This window comes from Lissotriton helveticus, chromosome 7 (assembly GCF_964261635.1).
Source record: "Lissotriton helveticus chromosome 7, aLisHel1.1, whole genome shotgun sequence".
Taxonomy (NCBI): domain Eukaryota; kingdom Metazoa; phylum Chordata; class Amphibia; order Caudata; family Salamandridae; genus Lissotriton; species Lissotriton helveticus.
The window spans coordinates 1686762358-1686778528 of NC_136068.1; the positions used below are offsets into that span (position 1 = coordinate 1686762358).

The following is a 16171-nucleotide window of genomic DNA, read 5'->3' on the forward strand; positions in this document are numbered from 1 at the left end:
GGTATATCCTCAATTCGGGCAAAACTCTGGCGATAGAACCTAAACCAGTATTCTATCGCCAGAGAGTTGATACCACGCAGTGCATTATTGGTCCTTGCGGAAATGTATTCGACATCACTCACAAGGTGAGAGTCTCTACATAAATCGTTTGTTCTGATCACACCGTATTTTCAAGACTCGCTTTGTACACCAATTACAGGAAATTGCCCCTGATGAAGGGAAAGTTAATTCCCAAAATGCATTGGGCTTCGGACTTCCTGAAATCAAATCTACATGACATTTAATTATTCATTTTCTTTGTGTACTTTTGTATCATTGGAAATACGTTTTAATGATTGTTAAGTCATACCAATGTACTAATTTGAACAGTGACATACTGTATTAAGATATATGTATACAAACATGTACCACATCCAAAAGTAACAATGATGTAATTGTTTTCTCAATATGGTACTGTTGAATATTTTGAGATAAATGAACGTTTGAAGAAGTAACCAACAGAGCTTATCATTTAAGAATTTGTAAGCAATTAGTGGAATTAAGCATTCCCAGTAACAGTGCACACTGCTTGCTGGCTAGCACCTGCATCCTTCACTATATTACCTATGTGGCCACAGAGGCAAGAAAGCTCTCAGGAGGTGCACTCACAGTGATGTCATTTGAGAAGTCATCAGTGATGTCGTCAGTGGATTCACTGACCATGTCATGAGTGATGTAATATGTGAGGTCATAAGCAGCGCATTGCCGGGCATAAGTTATAGCTAGCTCAGATAAAAATAACTGCTGAATTTCTCTCGCTTTGTAAGAGTGAAATGTGAACCTAACAATGATGTTCCTCTAACCTTTATTTTTCCAGTGAATTCATAAGTGTTTTTTCATTCTGTTTCCTAACTATAACGTCCCTGTAACCTTTGTTATTTTTCAGTGAATTTTGATGAATATTTTAATTTAATTTCCTAACTTTATCCATCTGACTCAACGTGTGATTCTCTTTGACCCTCGGGCCCAAAACGAGCTGACCTTTCACATGGCTTCTGCCTGCTACCCATGCACCAAGAATTAAACCCAAAGCATTAACCTTTGATGGAAAACAGGAGAGAGAGACATAGGTGTCAATTCGGCTTCCCTGCTTGGCCAGCTTGTGTGATCCTAGGCAAATAATTAATTTCATAGGGCCTCCTTATTCTTCACTATTGCACTTTAGAGCACCTTGAAATGTTTGAGTTCAGTATGTGCACTGAACAAAAACCTATCTTGCATGTGTTTTAATATTTTATTTTCAAGTTTTTTAGAGCGCAAACCAAACCCGTGAGGGTATCAGAGTGCTTTACAAGATTGAAGTGTGGTATACAAAAGATTTAGGAGTGAAGGGTAACAGTGTGGAAAAATTGGTAGATACAATATACATGGAAAACAAGCAGTACAAAGTACCGGATATCATCGGGATAAAAACGACAGGTAGATACATTATATAAGAAGGCACGCAGTCTCAGCTCTTGGGTGGGATGCCCAGGAGTGCAAGGCCTGTATCATTCATAAAAGCCATGAATAATGCCGAGGTGGAGGGTCGAACAGGTCGCTGAGGTAATTGTAATATGAACGTTATGCAAGGAATTTGCCCATTAGGAAAGTTTTGGTCTCCTTTTTAAACCTAATATAACCCTAGTGCTAGACGTAGTAGCCTCTACCCGCCATTAAATGTCTGCTCCAGCATTAAAGGCATGTGGCCAGGGCCTTTAACAAAGGAGCTGGCCTTTAATGGGCGGTAGGGCCCGCTAAGGAGGGCTCTAAGGCTATTAGAGAATAGAGCAGAATGTTCTAATTTGTAAAACAAAGGCATCACATAGCCCGAGGAGGTTGAAATACCCCTTAGGCTCCGTGAGGTCTTTGTTACACATTGGAATGTTGATGCTCCGGGCTTCTACAGGCCATTATAAACCCGGAGCACCCTATTGTTTTCAGTGCACTCAACATTCCAATGTTCTAATAGACCATAATGTTTCTCTCTTTATAATAAGAGTCTGGGTCATGCATAGAGTGCATCTGAGAACAGGCTTGGCTCAGTGCACTTAGGAGATTGTCGTCAGGGCGGGTGTTGAGGCAGGAATGTTGAACTCAGGTCTGAAAACTATCACTTTTAAAAAATACCACTCAAAACAGTGCTATAATCTGATGTACTAAAGCGTAACGCTTGTGCAATGTAGCGGAACACTTTTTTTTAACTTTGAAGAGTAGTTGTCGTATTATTATATGCTGTTTGCTGCTGGCTGTTTCTGTTAACTTGCTTTCCCGCCCACCTGTACTTTAAGGGCTTTTCAAATGGCACAAAAAGAAGCGAGAAAGCCAAGTGAAATAAATCTGTAAGCATCCGTGCCTCCCACCTGCGTAAGCACCCTGCCTTCCTTCTGTATTGTTGGGCTGGCATACGTAGCTTGTGGGCAGTATGAGGTGGGAGGGAGGATAGCGGAACAGATAGAGTTGCCCGTTAGCTTCGAGAGCAGGTTTCCCAATCACCAGTGCGCCTCCTGCACTTCCCTCCCCTTTCCCTCCTCTGCTCGGACTCTTCTCTGCCGTGCTTGACGGGAATCCGACCCGACATTCCCACAGGTACGAAAGGTGGGACCGTTTCCTGGTTTGGGCTCCAAAATTTCCAGATTTCTTGGTGGATATCAGTTGCTTTCTGTTTTTTGGGCTCCTCCGACACTGCATCCGTTGCCTTGTAACCCATCGCCCTGTGCCCCCTGTCCTAGATGTCTGTGGAATGTGCTGGTGAGGGGGATGTTGTCGGCCGGCAGGGGCTGCTACTGGGCTGAGGCTTCACCGGAACGGACAACTACACGCCGGCGGGGGACCTTCAGATAGACACCGCGGTGGCAGAACCAGAAGGACCCTCGGTAAGACTTTTTGACCAAAATACATTTTTATAAAACAAAAAAGAGTGCGGTTTGGTATGCCATTCGAACTTCAGAAGGGTGAAAAGAGGTTGAATGTCTCGAGTGTCAGAAGGGCTGGCAAAGAGACAGGCAATTTCGAGAAATGATAATACACACACTCGTGCCGGAATCAAACTCTCAAAATATTTTCCAACTTCCTTCATAGCAATGCTGCGTCTGGGCTTTCCCCCTTTGTCCAAATAGAAACTACGAAAGGAACTAAAAACCAGTGATTTCCGGAATAGTTGCTTTTGTCCACTCGGATATCCAATCTAGGGCAAAGTAATCTGACGAGTGAAAGCATTGAAACGTTACACCAGCTGCGGACAATGCTCTGTTTGTTAGGAAACTTGGGTTCTCTGAAGAAGAGAGAATATTGGTGGAATGAGGCCTCTGATGCATAGACTAATCTACTGTAATACACTGATGTACATGTAATCCAATGTAATGGACTGTAATGTACTAATGTACATGTAATGTCATGGACTGTAATATAATGTACTAATTAAACTGCCGAACGATTTTCTAAATCACCTCCGAGTTCTGGGCCTTAAAAGCACGGATCTCGGGCCAAGGGCTTCACCGACTTACTTTTGCGAGCAGGGCCATTATTCGCTCTTGTGGCGCCCTGTGCGAGCGCCCTTGTCTCTCCATACCTCCTCTTTTGCATGCACTTCTTTTGTTTTAAAGCACTACTCACCCTTCTGTAGGGCGTCGGAGGACAAACATTATACAGAGACAACGAATCATACATGTACACAAGTCTATAGAAAATGTTACATAAGATAGTGAGGGTTGCAAGATGTATGAATCACATGACATCATGCAGTTTGCAAGCAGCTCTATGATGACAGTTCATAGGTCACTGTGCTACTTTAGGACTGTAACCTGTGAAATGCAAGTAACAAAAGGATCTCTGTGACAAAATCAGTAACCCCCTGCGCTATCCTCATAAAATACAGTTCCATGATGTGCATGGTACAAATTCTTTGCAGCAGGCATAAGACCCCCCTGCACTACCTTGTGATGGGTCAAAGCTGCCACTAAAATATCTATTTGTCCGTAGGACAAGATGCTTCAAAAATGCACTTGTCCTGTAATGCAATCCACTTGTCCCTTGTGATTGGGTGCATCGCGATGAGAAATTATGCAGGTTTTCTCATTATATCAGAACTCTGGTAACAGTCTCTTTGATTATGTCGGGGCTCTCACTGCATCAGGTTTTGTATTCTAGCAACGCTCTGATTTTGCTTGCCCCCGTACTGAAAGTTTATACGCGAGGGATGGAAGTAGTCAGAAGGCATTAGACCCATGCCTTGAATGTCCGGTGAATCTGTGCAGTGGTATGCCCGTGAGTTTGAGCACAGCCTCAGACTTACATGTTTACCAAATCCTCTAAAATCTCTTCCACACTGGAAAAGACCGAAATCTGCTCTTGACAAATGCAGGAGTACATTTTTTGTCAGGGTGAGAGAACAAAAGGTGTGAATGTATTGACAGAGTTACTCCATGGGGAAAATATTTCTTCATGGAAAAACAGAAAAAAATGTAATTCAGAGGCTTTGCAGAACTATAGGCATCTGATTTCACATTTCTTCATTAATTTAAAACTTGTAATCCAGGTTTTCAACAAAGCCGCTGAAAATAGTCTAAGTGTGAAATTTAACAACTGTTATTTATTTGAAACATTTTGATAACCAACCACCATGCTGAGGTTATTTCTAATGTTAGGCACTTTGATAGACTTTATTGTCTAAATAAAGTATTTTTTAATTGAAAAACAACTGTTATTCCCACATCTGTACAAAATTCAGGCCATGTTGCTCCAAACATGTAACCTGCGACAATACACCTATCATAACATTGAGATCTGTAGACGTATTGTGGAGATATGACTGTGAAATGGAGAGTATGGGCAATTTAAATGAAGAGAAAGAAAGAGAGAAAAGAGCACCCTACAACTAAGGGTCATATAAGATCCGTTTCCAATCCTGCTCAGGCCAACAGTCGTGGCAACCAGATTACTGGGAGCTTCCTCAACCCCAAGCACCCCGTAAACCAGTCATCAGAAAATAGAACATGAAGTGAAGTGAAGTGAAGTGAAGTGAAGGGGTTTTGTAGAGCGCGACCGCTGCCCGAAGGCGTCCAAGCGCTAAGTAGAGAAAAAGAAACTCTGAGGGACAGGGGAGAAAGACCAGGGGGAGAGCTAATTTCTGAAGAGGAATGTTTTCAGCTCTTTGCGGAAGGACGAAAGAGTAGGGTTGGACCTTAATGCAAAGGGGAGAGAGTTCCATAGTCTAGCAGCATTGAGCGTGAAGGACCTGCCTCCTGCTCTGGACCTTTTAATTCTGGGGACTGCAGCAAGAAATGCATTTGTGGAACAAAGAGATTTACCGGGGCAGTAAGAGGAGAGAAGTGAATGGTTAATCTCAGGACTTGCTCTATAGAAGGCTTGGTGCGATATGCATATGGTTTTGAACTTAATTCTGTCCCTGACGGGGAGCCAGTGAAGTGATCTGATCCCTGCCTTGGCTGACTCTCTGCGAGGGATCTGGAGAAGGGTGCGAGCTGCACAGTTCTGCGTGCGCTGAAGTTTCTCCAGCACGTATTCAGGGGCTCCCAAGTATAGGGCATTATTGAAGTCTAGCCTGGACTGGATGAGACCCTGAATAACAACCTGCTTAGCTTCAAAGGGCAAAATCGGCAGGATCTTTCTCAGCATTCGGATAATCCTGAAGCAGGTTGCTGCTGTTTCAGTTGCCTGGGTATTGAAGGTAAGCGTTTTGTCCAGCCATACTCCTAAGCTTTTAATGTCTTCCTTCGGAGTTGGAGGTGGGCCTAAGCTTGCGGGCCATAGCTGGTCGTAGGTAGTTAAAGTAGGGGGGCCGAGCATCATTATCTCGGTCTTGTCGCCATTGAGTTTTAAGGATGATGTTGTCATCCATCTTTTAACATCCTCCATGCAGGCTGCCAGGTTGGATTGGTGGAGCCTGCTGTTTTTGTGTGTCAGGGAGACCACCAGCTGGGTGTCGTTCGCATACGAGATGATTTTGATACCGTATTTTTGGACGACCCCAGCCAGCGGCCTCATGTACACATTAACCACTTGCATGCTAATGACAAGGTGAACTCGTCATGAGGCACAATGGATCTGTGCTCATGACAAGGTCAACTCGTCATGTATAATGGGAAACATAAATCTCCAGCACAGGAGGGGAAAACCCCTTAGCAGCCAAGTGGTTAAACAGCGTGGGGCTCAGGGAGGAGCCTTGGGGTACACCGCAGTTTAGGGGTCAGCTCGTGGAGCAGGAGTCGCCGTCGAAGACCTGGAAGGTTCTTCCGCTGAGAAAAGAGCTCAGCCAGTCGAGGGCGTTTCCTGAGACTCCCAGGTTTAATAGTCGGGACAACAGGGTTCTATGGCACACCGTGTCGAACGCGGCACTTAGATCGAGGAGGACCACTGCCACTGACCCCCCTCGATCCAAGATCCTCCTGGATTCTTCCGTGACGGCTAGAAGAGCCGTTTCTGTGCCGTGTTTGGGATGGAATCCTGTTTGGGTGGAGTCTAGTAGAAGGTTCTCCTCCAGGTAGTTGGTGAGGTGGAGATTGATGTACTTCTCCAGAATTTTGCTTGCCCATGGCAGTAGGGAGATTGGACGGTAGTTGTTAGGGTCTGTAGGATTAAGATTAGGTTTCTTAAGCAATGCTCTCACCATTGCTTGTTTCCAGGAGGGGGGACCACTCCTCTTTGCATGGAACTATTGAGTAGGTCCATGAGGATGGGGAGGATGACATGGCTGGCCATGTTCATCATCTGAGGGGGAGCCGGGTCGAGGGGGGAACCTGATTTTACATGAAGTGCAAGGGGTTTGAGTGATTCCAGGTCTAGCGGTGGAAATTCATTCAGGTAGACTCGCGAAAGGTGTTCTGTGGCAGTTGGGGGAGGTGATATGACAGTGATAGTCTCAGGACTGGTGGCTGCAAAGGAAGAATATATTTTATTGAAAGAAAAATTCAGCCAGTTCGTTGCAGCGGGAAATAGGATCGGAGGTTGGGGCTATGGGGGGGATCTTAGAGAGGCTTTTGACTACTTGATATATTTCTTTTTGCTTAGATCGAGCTGCCATAATTTTTTCTTTATAGTAGTTGGTTTGGGCTAAGTTTATTTCGGTTTTGTATGCCCTGATGGCTTCCCTATATCTGTCTTTCTCGGCGATAGCATATCCCAGGCGCCACTTCCTTTCCAGTTTCCTGCACTGTCGTTTCAGTTCCCTGAGTTTCTCCGAATACCAGGGGGCAGTTTCTCGAGCTCTTTTTAGCCTGGTTTTCCTGGAGGGGAGGATGGTGTCGATGGAGTCCTCGATCCACTTGTTGATGAAGACTGAGATAGTGCATTCTGCCAAACTAAATATGCTCAGATAGATTTTCCATGACTGACTATAGACTCCAGGAGCGCACACTTTGAAATAAAGTGCCAAAAACACTCCTGTTAGAGGTTGGGTAAGTGATATCCTTGTTTGTGTTGCATTTCTCTATTCATTTAAATGAATAATCCAGGTATACCACAAGTAATGTCCTCAATGTCGAAAAAATATGTGCATGTGAATGTTCTTGTGTGAAAAAGGAATTCAGAAAAGGTGCTAGGAGTATGATTTCCACGACTATTTGTGTAAACTCTTGTGATTTCTTGAAAGTCATACATTTGCACCAGTTGAAAGCCTTAGGCCTAAGGGTAGACTTTTTCAAGACAGCATTTATCCTGAGCTAACATAGAAAAGTTATTTTACAGTTGAATGAACAAATCACAAATCACTGTTATTCTCTTCTTTTTCTTTCTTTTATTTCACGTGATGAATGTTCATAAAAGTTTTCCTAGCCGACACGTGTTTCGTCTGAAATGGTGTTTATCCACTTCTTCAAGGCTTAGTTTATTCAGTTCGACCTGTTAATTTCTTGCTCGCCACCCCTGCTGCAATGTCTTATGGGGTTGAAATATCCTATAGGTCTATTCTCCACGTTCTTCTTGCCCGTTAGTAAAAGGGTAGTGTCAGTCTCTCTCCATTTTGTATCACTCGGGTATTTTCCTCCTGTGACGATATCTCGTCTCCGACAAAAAGTATTCCGACAAAAAGTATTCCTGGCGTTCAGCTGAACGCCAGGAATACTTTTTGTCTATAGTGACACGGAGGAGGAAAATTCACTATTATGGATTAAATATTGCATGGACTAAGGACTGTGAGTTTATGTTTATAAGGCACATTCCACATCTATGAATTTGGCTTTTGCATGTTTTACAAAATGTATTTTTTTCAAATGTGGAATCTGCGACAAATTCACAAAGTATTGGGGTTTTTTAAAGTGAGAAAGGGTGAAAAATCAAACAAAAAGAATTTTGTTGGTGAAAAAACGTACAAGACCTGCTTGTAGATGGGTTTTAAGTAAACTTGTTTTTTGAGGTGGGGACTTTGGCCCACATGAAGTTCTCCAATGATAACAAACTTCACAGCTTAGACGACTGTTTAGATAGCTTGTCAGCTTGTAAAGAAAAACAGGAGTTAAAAGTGTTTTATAGTCGGGTGAAATGACTACTGATGTAAGTATGCTTTATGTACTAATGTGTTAGACCTGTCAGCCCTTTGGGTGGTCCCTCCTGTCAGTTATTTATTTTGTCCCCTTTTCGCCCCTCACAACCTTTCATTTTTTGATGTCCACTAGATTTTTTAGGTGTTGACCAGGGGGGTTAGGTGCTCCTTGACCCCATGGTTCCTCTCAGACCCAGAAATCCCTCCTTTTTCTGAGGTAAAGCCTAGATGCCTAAAATGGTGGACAGTAACTGCCATAACGGACCCTTTAGGAGACAGGCCCATAGGACAATATAGGAATGCTCTAGCACCTTCCAGCTGGTTCTGGAGGCTTGAGAGTAAGCCTATAAAAGGGTCAGAACTAGGGCGGCCATTTTGTAGAGAGAGAGAAGGTTTGGAGCGGGAGTGCAGTGAGGAGCTTAGACTATTGTGAAGGGAGGCTAGTGCAGGGTAGGAGGGTTTGACTTCCCCTTGGGGCTTCTACCCCCACGTTTGACATTACCCCCTGACAGTGGATCTGGCCCTGCTGACCTCCACCGGGAGATAACGCTTCTTCTACCCGTTAATGCCACTGTGGGAAGATCTGGACTGGTGTTAGGGTGTCAGGAAGTTAAGGTGCGAAGGGAAGAGGACTTTATCCCTATCAGTATCCCCGTGACCTTGGGCGAATTGCCTCGGAAATCCAGCCCCCTTTCATCCCGATAACCCCTCCCGGAGCTTGCCTGCCAACGCGGGGTTTTCAATCCCCAACTGGCGTACCTGGTGGTGTTACCACGGCCGACTCTCAGCCCCTGTTGTGTAGTGGTGCCGCCGGGTGCCGGACCTGCCGGAGACTGGTTTCCAGGTTGGGCAAGTGTGGGAAAGGCGCCTACCGCTGGAGTGCTCGTTCCGTGGTGGAGGAGCGGACAGAGGGGAAGTTGCCTTGCTTTCCGGGAGAAGGGCGGAAGCGTAAGCGAGTGAGATCCCGCCTAGCGCTAACGAGGAAGAGTGCCTGTAGGCGGGACAAACCAGAAGGAGGACGACTGAGGGGAGGTTCTTCGCCTCACAGCGAGTGGAAGGGAGGAGACTCCAGGAGTCAGCTTGTACGTCGGAGACCGGGGTAATCCCCTTCCGCGTACCAGCCGCAAAGGGCCGCCCAGCTGAGGAAAATGTCGGAAGGGCCGCCCAGCTGAGGAGAACGTCGGAAGGGCCGCCCAGCTGAGGAGAATGTCGGAAGGGCCGCCCAGCTGAGGAGAATGTCGGAGGGGCCGCCCAGCTGAGGAGAACGTCGGAGGGATCTTCGAAGTCACCGCCTGCCTGCCTGAGTTCACCGGACCTTCGGTTGCTGCCTCTGGTACCAAGTAAGGTGGGGGATTGGGCTTGCGAAAGGCTAGACAGTGCTCGTGTGTCTTCGATTGAGCCAAGTGGTAATTAGCCTTTTGCTCCCCTTCCTCGCCAGCTGAAATCGGAAGACTTGAGGAAAACCAGGGAGGGGAATCGAACTAAACTGGAGGTACTAGAACCATACCCGGGAGTTCTAGGCTAAATTGAGACTAGAATCTATGCTGTGAGGTACGAGAAGTCACTACTCATCAAGGAGACCAGCTCCTCTTCCCGGTGACTGATTGAATACGAGGTTGCCCTTTTAAAAGAGGGGAGGGAGAATCCCTTCTGGGAAGTTCAAAAGCTTAATTCTAGGGGAAATTGATTCTCGACCTCAGATGAACATGTAGAGATTGTTCAGACTTAAATCTACAATTAGCGTACTAGACAAACAGTTGATAAAATTCCTTCTTTTCAGAGAATTACTGCCTTGAAATAATATCGGAGTTTAACTTATCTTTGTCTAGGAAATGTACTGTTGCAGTAAATATACTTAATCCACAATAGCATAACCTGAACATAAGGGTAGAATTGTTTTTGCATCTTGTACCCTAGACTTCTTATGTGAACCCAAAAATAAGTGTAATGGGAAAGTAGTCTAATGCTGATTCATTAGAATAAGTGCAGCAGCGGAACTAACTTAAGGAAAGATAAAGCTTTTCTACTTTTATAAAAATTAAGGTGTAGTGTCATTTTCGGATGGATGGGCATTGAGTTACTGAGTGGGTGAGACGCAAACTTAACACATGTACCTTGGAGTTAGGCCTCCTTGCTTAGTGTCAAGCTACCCTATGTGACTTGGAGATCACAGGTCCAACATAATGTATGTATATTTGTATAGTGCAAACCTGCCTCTGAGGTAGAGTAACATTGTAAAATGAACAAGAGTCCAGTGTTACAATTAATGTTTGTTACAGCAAGCGAGGTGACAGATGGGTCCGTATTTTGTTGGAGAATAGTGTTGTAGCAAATCTGCCTTTACTGCAAAGTCAACCCAGATTTTTCACATTTTCACATTTTGCTGAATCCTATTTTTGCTGGACATAGTATTCTGTGCACTTTATGCCTGCTAAAGAGGAGCAAAGTGCCTGTATGGTTAAATTGGCTTACCCCAATTGACATATTTAACTTGCCTACAAACCCTTCTATATGGTGTAGAAAATGCATTCTGAACCTGGACGTGAGATGCCACCTGTGGACTGCAGCACCTATTGTGCCATATCCAAGTTTGGCCTGTTAAAAATGGCTTTGGGTCTACTATGTGTAGCCTGCCTGCAGCAGCCTAATACCCTGCTGTCAAACCTGTCAAAACAGCCTTTTTGACAAGTGAGAAACCCTGTAAATATTAAGTCACACCTATGATTTCCTTCTTGTCCACACATTATGGTCTATGCCATCTAAAAGTAGAACATGTGTGGAATTAAAGTTCACATGTTCATACAGTGACAAGCTCCCAAAAACTATTTTGGCAGGGTTGTAGCTGGATCCTATAAAATGTCAAAGTAATGATAATAAACGTAAAGCTATAACCTTTGAAAGGAGGCAGCTAGAATAGCCTTTAAAAGACTAATTTACATATTTATTAGGAATCAAATCCATGTGTGAAGTTGGATGTAAAAAATAAATTATTTTCCTGCTTACATTTGTATTGTCTGAAGGTCCTGGACGCTCATATGCATTAACCTGTCAACAGCTTCCCAGCCAGTGCTTGCCCTTGATCAGGTGTGAACATTTCCTGGTCCTCATGACAGGATGGACTGAGTGTGGGACATGTGGTCCCTAGTATCTCAGGAAGGACTGCTGGGGAGGTTCTAGGAACTTCATTAACTTGAAAGGGACAAAAGTGAGGTCTTTTTGTTCACAGTTTATTAAATAGTGAAACCTGGAGAAAGGAAAACCATTATTCCTCAGACACACATTAGCCATAACAAGTTTGAAGCAGACACAGGGGAGAGAACTGTTTATGTCCCCCACCATTCCTCTAAGTGGACAAAAAGCCTCTGCACAATGGAGTAAGGGTTCCCCTGTTTTGTATTTCAGGAGTAAGGCACACTGTGGGTTTGTTTTCAGCAGGGCAAACAGGAACTACTGAAAAAGTGGCTAGGTATACCGATGAGAACTTTTACCTTATTTGTTAGGAGAGACCAGGAGTCACCCCACACACTGGTTAGTGCAATCCATAACTATGGCACCCCAATGAACCCTGATGAGATAACTTACTGGACCTGCAGAAGATTAGAGGAGGACTGGACCCTGTTTGATGTAACATGAGAGGAGATCTAAAGGACTGGACCTTGTCACTCTTAAACCCAGGACCAAGATGTGGACTTCAAGAGTCAGTTTCCTGACCTGCTGTATTGCTACAGGAGCTGCAAGAGGTATTTTTCCTGTAGTGACCAGTTGATCATTAACAAGTAGACCAGGATTGGACCCTGCTGGGGATCTTTCCTGGAGTGAGTCCTGGGCTCTGAGTGCTAACCCTATGGTCCTGGAAGCCATACAAGTGACCCAGAGGAACTGCTCCAGAAACCCCAAAATGTTGAAACTTTAAAAATGTTTCAAATTCATAGACCTCCAGAGATTCATGGCAAAGGCATTTAATTTCTATGCATCTTTCCCAGGCACAGCTTCAGGCAGGTTTGCCCTATTGAAGGATGTGGAGGTTTATAAAAAAGACCAAGTCAGAAGGCAAAATCTTAGACTGGGATGAACCCGCTTGGTGTATCAGACCCACGCTCCCTCGGGGTTGGCCTGAAAAAACTATCTTTACCACCTTGTGCTTTTTGGAGCTATTTGTGCTTCAAATGTAAAAAATAAATATCTCCATTTCTCCTTCTCTGATTTTTATTGTTGTGGTATCATTATTTGTATTAAAATATGTTATATCTTTCTAATTTAGTTTTGGGTTTTCATCACCTGGTGTTTTGACATTATTTACTGTTTTGGTATTGCAAAAATGCTTTAGTCATTGCCCTAAGTTAAGCTTGTCTGCGCTATACCATTTAGTGAATATTGAATGACTGCTCACCCCATATCACAATCCACTTTCTTAAAATTATTCTTTGAAGTGATGTGTCTTCCATTTCCTTATGAAAGGCAGGAGGATTTGTGTGTTCTGCTGTTGGTGGGGAGGCTGTTCCATATCTGAGGAGGACAGACAGACATGTCACACCTTATGGTTTCCTCTTTCATTCACATTTACATTTTCACATCTGGTCTGGTGCAGTTTTAGCTGCTGGTATGGTGCAGTCTACATGCGTTGGTTCGACTTCAGTCTAGGCAGATAGGGCTGTTGTTTTAATTAGTTTTGTAGGTGATGTAGCTGCTATTGAAAATGATGCAGGCTTTGAGAGGGCTATTAGGTTCTTTCACCATTTAGGTTAGGTGGTGGCATGTCTCTAAGCCCTTGATGAGATATTCTGGAGTGTGTAGGTTGTCTTTGAGGGTTGACAGAGTGATGTTGAGTACCCCATGGACCAGAGGTTACTTTCTCTTCATTTAAGACGACCAGGGTTTGCACTGCAGTTTTGAAAGTTTTCTGGAAGGCAGGGTTTCACTTTTTTCAGGACAGAGAACTGGTACAAAGTTATTAATGTTTTATTGGTAATGGATTCTGTAAAGTGACGTCTGCATTTAGTGTGTATTGTGTTAATTTGACAAAGGTGTGCTTTAGCATTCTGTTGAACACTGTGTGACAAAATAAAAGAGAGGTTTTATTGCACTGGGTAAGGTTCTTAATTAAACTGTATTTAAAATGTGAACTGACTCATTCTTTCTTTATTCAGAAGTTGGCTAATTGAGTCCCATTAAATGAGGTAATGGTAATCCCTGTTAGTTGGACGTTTAGAATCAGAAGTGTGGTATGAAAAGCAATACAAGAACATTATCATTATATAGAAAAGACTACAAACTAAAGCCTGAATAGTTGTTTTATCATTACCTATTTGAAATACACCATATTCATGACCCTTGGAAAATAAAAGGCTAAGTAGGCTGGGTATTATCTAGTGGCCAGCTTCTGAATGTAATATTCAGGTCAATTCTGTGCAGGTAAGTGTGTCTCCTTTTATTTGTGAAACAGATCAAATGTTTTCGAAGCACCTACCTTTGCACTGCATGCCCTGTGCCCTCCAAGGTGAAACGGACACCTTTTCCTGCTGCCATTAAACCCTAGCTCCCACTCCTCCATCCACTTGTCTTCCCATTCTGGGCAGTGGAAGATGCACCATAGCCCCTGCTAGGGAGCTAATATTTAGAGACAGTATAATGGAACAATTGGTTTTTATCAAGCGTTGGCAAATGAAGGCAAAGGTTGTGGTGTCTTTAGAGGGGGCGAGATGGGGCCCCAACCCCAGGTATACTTAATCGGTGGCCCCAGCAGTTTTATGTGTGGCCCAATGTGTGCCCTGCCTAAAATTCTCTTCTAGAGATGCCACTGTGCAAAGCAGTTGGAACAAGAAGATGCTCTGGGGAGGTGGCTAGAGGTGGAGGGGAGGCGCTCTCCTGTTTACACAGGGTGAAGCAGGACTTTGGCCCATCTGTCTGTATTTGCACAGTGACAATTCTTGTTTTTAACGTTTCATGGCTGTACTAAATAAGAGGCCTCACATATGTGTGCGTTTATCTGTGTAGAAGACATTTGCGCCTATAGGAGCACTAAACAGAAGTGATGTGTGTCTACACACGTGCATGTGGACAGTGTATGTGAATGCATGCCCACATGAATGTGTGTCTTAGTGGTCTCCAACCAATAGCTCATGAGCTACTGCTGCTCTCCAGCTACCTCTGAGTAGGTCATCTGTGTGAAGCCCAGTTTATTAAATTAGAAAGCTTTTGCTTGGTTGAATTAATATACATCTAAAAAAAATCGAGATTATAACACTAATAATATTAGTAGGTCTCAATGCATTTCAATTGCACATAAGTAGCTCTCAGTACAGAAACGTTTGGGGACCCCTGGAGGGTTAGGGTAATGTTTTTGGATCCGTAGACGAAGTGATAATTTGCTTCCATCACACTGTCAAAGCCTAATACACATAGATCTGACTGCTGTGTTGGTGTTTATTTACTCAAAGGTGTCTTTCACTATTTGCAAGTAATATCCACAATTTCCCTTGAAAAAGGAAGTAGGTCATGGTTATCGTGGGGGGATTTCATCATGTGTCAGTGCCATCACAGTAACAATGACTGGCAGATAAAATAGATCGGTGTGGCAATCAAGGAGAGAGAAAGGAATCAATGTGGGGGCTAGTTCACTTCCCCTAAAGAAATGCTAGTAATATCAAGAAGGATTCCGTGGATTTGGAATCCTGATCAGAAGGCCTCAATAGGGTTGAGAAGAGGGCATACAACCTCGACAAACGTGTGACTACAGGTCCTTTCCCCTCGCAGGATTCATGCTGCTCGTGATGAATTTATCACCGGTTTAAGCAGCATAAGGAGGCAACAATTACCCTCCATCACAGCACCTTAGCACGTGCGACACTCAAACAGGTCAAAACAACACACTTGGTCTTCATGAACACACTTTCACATAGGTCCCGAAGAAAGCCATCATTAGTAGTAGCCTGGCTGAAACATGTTGACCTGACCTTTTTAGGTCTCGCCTATTATATCCCGCAGGGATAAATTGGCGAGATTATAGTAAGCAGAAAAGAAAAGCGCGTGTACAGAGCCAGCCGCATCACACACCACCATTTGTCTGTGCCTCGGCATCAGACTTCAAAGGAATGCGCTCCCGCTTCTCCGCCCCCCGCCACAGCAATGCCGAGAGCTTGGTTTTTTTTGCATCCATTTCGTGGGGAAGCCGTGTTTTGTTCGGTGTTCTCTGCACCTTTCTCGTTTTTTTCTGGACAAAAGTGAAAGCCTACAGTGCTTGTTTACAGTAGCCTTGCTCCTCAAATGCTGTTGCTGTGTTGCCATCTCTCTAGGGACACACAGCTTGAAAACACTCGACTTGCTAGCTGCAATGCTACATCTGCTATGCTTTGCCTCTAGACACGTTGATCCCTTGCAGACTGTGCTGACTCTACCCCTTCTGATTCTGAAACTGACCAGCGCAGTCACGATGCAGTCTCTTCTCTCTGTCTTATGATGTCTGCCCTGCCACCATTTACTTCGGACCCTCACCCTCACCCTCACACCTCCTCACCCTCACACACCCTCACACCCTCTCACCCTTACACACCATCACACACCCTCACTCACCCTTACACCCTCACCCAGCCTCACACACCCTCCCTCACCCTCACACCCTCACCCCCTCACTCTCACAACCATCTCATCCTCACTCAC

At 44.3% G+C, this 16171-nt stretch overlaps 1 protein-coding gene across 4 annotated transcripts in view; it reads left to right on the forward strand.

Annotated features, from left to right (window-relative positions):
* The first annotated feature begins 2459 nt into the window (after window positions 1–2459).
* The window catches only part of HPN (hepsin), a 432603-nt gene continuing 418891 nt past the window's right edge, over window positions 2460–16171 (forward strand). For 3 of the 4 annotated variants that reach the window (XM_078655375.1, XM_078655378.1, XM_078655377.1), the window contains exon 1: window positions 2460–2894. The gene's annotated coding sequence lies outside the window, so the exon portion shown is untranslated. The remainder of the gene's footprint in view (window positions 2895–16171) is intronic. The other variant, XM_078655376.1, reaches the window with a different exon arrangement.